The following is a 7,692-nucleotide window of genomic DNA, read 5'->3' as shown; positions in this document are numbered from 1 at the left end:
GCTATATCAATATCCCTCGTGTCCAGTTTCTGATTAAACACATGTGAACTTAACAGTGCTCCATACACTAAGGGTTAAAATCAAATTCACGCTGCAGCTGCATCATATTAAACTTTAAAAACTTTTTTGAACTAACCGTCATGGACCAGCCAGGCGCACCAGCATCAGCGTCCCCCCGTTCGCCAGGCGCATGCGCCGCGTCAGGCGTCACCCGTCTACCTCCCCACGTCGCCGCGTCATCACGCACGCACCCTGGAACGCAAATTCGCCCAGTGGAGCGCATCGTGAGCACAGCGGCGGCGGGGGGAGGGAAAGAGAAGACACATGACCGGACACACTGTCGAGGGGGCGTGTCAGTGGCTATGGTAACACAATGTACATCAATACAAAAAGAGGGGAACATCAAGGCAGTCACACAGCGCACTACAGCCCAGCCAACCTGTATCTAGATGCGCAAATGGACCCAGGAGTGGCGACCACCACATTATCAGTAAAAGAACTGACGTAGTGACGCCCCCTAGGTCAATATGCACATCCAGAGTAAAAATTCTGTGCAGTTACAATGGGAGGGATCCATCCCATCTTCATGCACTTAAAACTTAGTATACATAAAACCAACTCCTGGCTTCTAGATTCCCGGTCAGAGCTGGCATCTAATACCATTTTAGTAAAGATTGATGCAGGTCGGATTTCCCTAACGTGCAATGCGTGACTTGTCATCGACGTCCCTCTTTAGCATAAACCACTGGTCACCGTTATGTCAGCGCACCGGGGTGGTCCATGTACGGTGTCGTCCAATCATGAGACAAAGGGTCATTATATTCTTCAAACTTCCATCTGTGAATAGACCAAAGGTATACGAGTGTATTTATCATACAATAGATTCCAAATAGCACTGTTGTATACCCTCCCCACTCGACTTAACGAATATTATCACCTCCACGTCTGATGAGCAAGTAACACATTACCTATCCACATAATTCCCATCTACATTCAGCATTAAGACCATCAGGCCTATCACAGGTACTCCATCCGTCAAAAACGGAAAGATCTCCCGGTGCCTAAGCACTTTGTAGAAGCTGGGCACAGGGAAAAGGATCTCAAGTTCAGGGTGATAGATCATATTCCCCCACTTAAAAGGGGAGGCAATAGGGAGAAGAAGTTGAAACAACGTGAGATTATGTGGATACATAAGTTGCGCACACTTAGGCCTGATGGTCTTAATGCTGAATGTAGATGGGAATTATGTGGATAGGTAATGTGTTACTTGCTCATCAGACGTGGAGGTGATAATATTCGTTAAGTCGAGTGGGGAGGGTATACAACAGTGCTATTTGGAATCTATTGTATGATAAATACACTCATATACCTTTGGTCTATTCACAGATGGAAGTTTGAAGAATATAATGACCCTTTGTCTCATGATTGGACGACACCGTACATGGACCACCCCGGTGCGCTGACATAACGGTGACCAGTGGTTTATGCTAAAGAGGGACGTCGATGACAAGTCACGCATTGCACGTTAGGGAAATCCGACCTGCATCAATCTTTACTAAAATGGTATTAGATGCCAGCTCTGACCGGGAATCTAGAAGCCAGGAGTTGGTTTTATGTATACTAAGTTTTAAGTGCATGGAGATGGGATGGATCCCTCCCATTGTAACTGCACAGAATTTTTACTCTGGATGTGCACATTAACCTAGGGGGCGTCACTATGTCAGTTCTTTTACTGATAATGTGGTGGTCGCCACTCCTGGGTCCATTTGCGCATCTAGATACAGGTTGGCTGGGCTGTAGTGCGCTGTGTGACTGCCTTGATGTTCCCCTCTTTTTGTATTGATGTACATTGTGTTACCATAGCCACTGACACGCCCCCTCGACGCCCCGGCAGTGTGTCCGGTCATGTGTCTTCTCTTTCCCTCCCCCCGCCGCCGCTGTGCTCACGATACGCTCCACTGGGCGAATTTGCGTTCCAGGGTGCGTGCGTGATGACGCGGCGACGTGGGGAGGTAGACGGGTGACGCCTGACGCGACGCATGCGCCTGGCGAACGGGGGGACGCTGATGCTGGTGCGCCTGGCTGGTCCATGACGGTTAGTTCAAAAAAGTTTTTAAAGTTTAATATGATGCAGCTGCATCGTGAATTTGATTTTAACCCTTAGTGTATGGAGCACTGTTAAGTTCACATGTGTTTAATCAGAAACTGGACACGAGGGATATTGATATAGCACATCGGATCACTATGTATAATATGTATAAAACCTATGATGTAGGTTTTTCACTATTGAATGATGTTATAACTTTTGTATAAAGGTTTTTGACATGCAAAATATGTGTACACAGATAGTCATGTGATAATGTGACGTTTTGATGATCATGTGGTTTCACTAATTGCACAAATTTGTATTGGATTGTGGGTATATAAACCCCACAGTATAGCACTGTTGTAGCTTGACAAAGGCCTCATTGAGAAGGCAGAAACGTTGCTGGAATAAAGTTTGGGGTCGTCACCCTATCACCAAATAACTGGAAGTGCTGCCTCTTCATTCGTTGAATATATATATATATATATATATATATATATATATATATAATTAACCCTGTGACTGCCTTACTCCACCAGGGAAGCAGACAATAAGCTTCACTTGCATGCTGTTTAATGCAGTTTGCCTGAATGCTGGATGTTCTGTGGCCCTTTGTATCTGGCTACTTAGAGCTTATTATTGGCACAGTATCTTCAGGCACAGTATCTTCAGGCAGGCTCTTCTTCCTTCCTTTGCCTCCCAGATGGGACTACTCCCTCTCCTGGCTCACGTCGCACGGATATGCCTCCGCTCCAGCTCCGCCACCCTATGTACAGTAAACGGGACATGTTCTAGTTTTATTCCGACAGCCTTTTGCCGTGCCTCGCCGGGAACTCCGTCCCCATTATAGTCAATGGGGCCAGAGCAGCAGTCCGGGGGCATGCGGTCAACTTTACAATAGGGAGCAGCAGTTGGCCATGATGACACCACCACCCTCACCTAACTTAGCAGGCATGCGGGACGGCACTCAGTATCTTCAGGCAGGCTCTTCTTCCTTCTTTTGCCTCCCAGACGGGGCTACTCCCTCTCCTGGCTCACGTGGCACGGATATGCCTCCGCTCCAGCTCCGCCACCCTATGTACAGTAAACGGGACATGTTCTAGTTTTATTCCAACAGCCTTTTTGCCGTGCCTCGCCGGGAACTCCGCCCCCATTATAGACAATGGGGACAGAGTAGCAGTCCGGGGGCACGCGGTCATTAGCGGCAGGACAGATCCGGCAGGCTGTTCACCCGCCGGTACAGCCTGCCGGAGGTCCGTGCCGCTAGTGTGAAAGTAGCCTTAGGGAAAATGGCTAGCAATCAGACAACCTCAGTATCATCTTGTCACAATGTCTGCTCTGAAGGTCTCATTTGTGGAAGGTTATTTCGTCCTTCCCTAATATACCTACAGCACAATATTACAGCATGAAAAGTGTTTTTGTAGGTTTCCACATGGATTTTTATTCCCTGAACGTCTCACTCAGAGCACAGTTTTTTGTACTTTACATTTAGGGAGCAGCAGTTGGCCATGATGACACCACCACCCTCACCTAACTTAGCAGGCACGCAGTATCTTCAGGCAGGCAGGCTCTTCTTGCTTCCTCTGCCTCCCCAGACGGGACTACTCCCTCTCCTGTCCTGGCACACGTCTCTGCCTGCGCTCCAGCCACCTCCTTTGTACAATAAACGGGCGAGAGAAAAACGCGGGCAGCGTTAGGGCAGACAGAGGAGGAGGCTGCCGTTCGGCGAGCACAAGCGGTACGCAGCAGTAAGCCCTCCCCCTACTTTAATATTAGACCTATTCATTGGTGGCAGTCGTGCGGCGCCTCAGAGCCAGCTCATTGTATTGGGCTCTGCGGCGGCCGCGTCATGGAAGGGAGGGATTCCCAAGCCTCTATCCCTCCCTCCTTCTCCACTGACTTGAAAAAACATGTATGCGTCGGGCGCGCATGCCCCTGGCGTCAGCGCTTCTCTGCGGCCCGGCAAAGTATCTTCCAGGTCCTGGGCCGCGGCCCGGCGGTTGGGGACCGCTGCTCTAGAGGACATGATGACCCTAGCTGTTCGACACGACCGACGGGTTAGAGAGAAACGACAGGAACGACAGTTCTCTTCGCAGGTAGTGGTCCAGCTGCAGGTCTGTTCCAGGATCAGACCTGAGGTCTCTTCCTAGAAACTCATGCAGATCGGCATGACCCGAAGGGATCAGCTCCGCAGATGTGGAGTTTGTTTCTACTGCAGAGATTCTGATCATTGGATTAACCAGTGTCCTAAGAGGATCCTATCCGTCAAATGGTCCAAGGCAAGGCAACCTAAAGACCAGGTACACCCTAATGTTATAACGATATCTCTGGGTGTAAATAAGTGGTCGGGTAAGGCCTTTATTGACTCTGGCTCAGCGGCCAGCTTTATTGATTATGCATATGTAATAAGACTGGGTATTCCAATTGTTGTTCTACCTACGCCTATTCACATCATGGCTATCAACGCCACTCCCCTGGTGGGTGGTACGGTGAGCTTGTGTACCTCAGAGATTTCCTTAACTGTGGGGGTGTGTCACTCTGAGAAATGCTCCCGTTAGTCCTGGAGAACTTACCAGCCGAGGTGGTAATGGGGATGCCTTGGCTCCAATTACACAACCCCACTATAGATTGTACCAGAGGGGAGTTGGTGAGATGTAGACCCAAGTGTGACTCGTGCTTATCAGTGGTACAGATGGGGGTCTCAGTAGAATCCGATACATTTCCCGCAATTATTAAGGAATATTCAGATGTGTTCTCATCATCAACCCCGGAGACTCTACCACCCCATAGACCTTATGATTGCGCCATAGAATTACTAGAAGGTGCCAGGTTTCCTAAGGGGCGCATTTATAATCTTTCTAAGCCCGAACGCAAGGCCATGGAGGATTATATTAGATAAAGTCTCATTAAGGGGCACATTAGACCCTCTGTCTCTCCGATGGGGGCAGGATTTTTCCTTGTTAAAAAAAGGATGGTGGTCTCAGACCTTGTATCGATTACCGGAAATTAAATAAAATTACTATCCGAAATAGATACGCTCTCCCATTGAGTCCTGATTTGTTTAACCAGGTACTAGGGGTGGCCTGGTTTTCTAAAATTGACCTGAAAGGGGCATATAACTTAAACCGAATCAAAGAGGGAGACGAATGGAAGACAGCGTTTAATACTCTGGCTGGAGATTTTGAATATCTAGTTATGCCTTTTGGACTCAGCAATGCCCCAGCTGTGTTCCAAAACTTTATGAACGATATTCTTAGGGAGTTCTTGGGTAAATTTGTCATTGTCTACCTTGACGACATTTTGATATTTTCCCCGGATTTCGAATCTCATGTTAGACAAGTGTTGGAAGTTTTGAGGGAGAATCAGTTATCCGCCAAACAAGAGAAGTGCGTCTTTGGGGTGCAGGAGATACTATTTCTAGGTCATATTCTGACTCCTCATGCCTTCAAAATGGAACCTAGTAAGGTACTAGCGATTTAAGGAATGGGTAAGACTATCGTCCTTAAAGGCCTTACAACGTTTCCTTGGGTTTGCCAATTACTACCGTAAATTCGTAGAATTTTTCGGTAATTGCTAAACCGTTGACCGAACTCACTAAGAGAGGGGCGGATTTGGAGGATTGGTCTTCTGAGGCCTTAACTTCTTTTGAAACCCTAAAGAAGGCATTCAGTAGCGCTCCCATTCTAATCCAGCCAGATCAGGAGAAACCTTTTATTGTGGAGGTGGATGAGGACGGGGCAGGGGCGGTCCGCTCACAAGCTCCCGCTAGCCTTACTAACCTAAGGCCTTGTGCCTTCTTTTCCAGAAAATTTTCCCCCACCGAGAGAAACTATGACATAGGGAATCGTGAATTGCTGGCCATTAAATGGGCATTTGAGGAGTGGAGGCATTTTTTGGAGGGGGCAAAACATTGTGTCACGGTTGTCACTGATCATAAGAACCTAACGTTTCTTGAGTCTGCTAAGAGGTTGAATCCCTGTCAGGCCAGATAGGCATTGTTTTTTTACACGTTTTGATTTTTCCATCACTTTCAGGCCAGGAAGTAGAAACGTGAAGGCTGACGCATTGTCTCGGAGCTTCCGTGCGTTTCAGCCTATAGATGCACCACCTGAATGCATTCTACCAGCTAATATCTTCGTAGCAGCCTTGACCCAGGATATCATGGCTCTCATTAAAGCGGAATAACATCTGGCTCCGGCATCCACCCCAACAGACAAGTTGTTTGTTCCTGTACAGTTTTGTCTCCAACTGTTGGGTGAGTTTCATGATTCTGCCTTTTGTGGACACCCTGGTATTGAGGGCACTAAGGAGCTGCTTTCTAGATCATATTGGTGGCCCACTCTGTCTAGGGATGTCAAGTCCAATGTGTCGGCCTGCGAGGTTCGTGCTAGGTCTAAAACCCCTAGGACTTGCCCTGCTGGTGACCTACGACCCCTACCCATTCCCAGTAGACCCTGGTCCCATATCTCGATGGACTTTATTACTGACCTGCCACCTGCTGAGGGTAAGACTGTGGTTTGGGTAGTGGTCGATAGGTTTAGCAAAATGGTTCATTTTATTCCCCTGTCTAAACTCCCGAATGCTAAAACCCTGGCGTCTATATTTGTGAAACAGATTGATTGTTTACATGGTATTCCGAAGAATATTGTATCTGACAGGGGTGTGCAGTTTGTGTCTAAGTATTGGAGGGCTTTCTGTCAGAGATGCCAGATTTTTGTCTTTTTCGTCCACCTACCACCCTGAGAGTAATCGGCAGACTGAACGCCTCAATCAGTCTTCTGAGCAATTCCTTAGGTCATATGTTGCTGATGACCAGCAATTATGGGTTAAATACCTTCCGTTGGCCGAATTTGCTCTGAATAACCGTGTTAATTATTCTGCTGGTGTGTCTCCATTCTTTTGTAACTATGGTTTCCATCCTAGTTTTCATTCTGGGTCATCCGTCTCCTTCTCTAACCCCGAGATAAGCTCTCCTCTGAACTGTGCACAGTTTGGGCTCGGGTTCAGTCGAACCTAGAAAAGGCTCAAAATACTCAGAAAATCAAGGCCAATAGGAGACGTTCTAAGGGGGTGAACTTTCAGGTTGGGGATAAGGTGTGGTTGTCCCCTAAGAATCTCTCGCTCAAGGTAGCTTCTAGAAAATTTGCTCCTCGTTTTATTGGGCCGTACAAGATTACGGAAGTGATTAACCTGGTACCGTTTAGGTTGGAACTGCCCGAGTCATTCCACATTCATGATGTCTTTCACAAATCTCTACTTAAAAAATATATTGAACCTGTTGTACCATCGCAAGCCGCGCCTCCGCCGCTTCTTGTTAATGATTCTGTGGAATATGTGGTGTCTAAGATTGTGGATGTCAGGAAAGTGCGTAATGTTTTACAATACCTGGTGCACTGAAAGGGCTATGGACCCGAGGAGAGATCTTGGGTACCTGCTAGGGAGGTTCATGCCCCTAGACTGGTTAGAAAATTCTATTTAGAACATCCTGAGAAGCCGTTGCCTGAAGTCTTGGGTCCGGTGGCCCCACCTAAGAGGAGGGGTTCTGTCACGGGACGACAACGAGGCCCTCGCTCTCCACAGCGCCGTCGGCATTCCACCTCTGTGCA

This window comes from Bufo bufo, chromosome 4, assembly GCF_905171765.1.
Source record: "Bufo bufo chromosome 4, aBufBuf1.1, whole genome shotgun sequence".
Classification (NCBI taxonomy): Eukaryota; Metazoa; Chordata; class Amphibia; order Anura; family Bufonidae; genus Bufo; species Bufo bufo.
Note: the sequence above shows the minus strand (reverse complement) of the source record.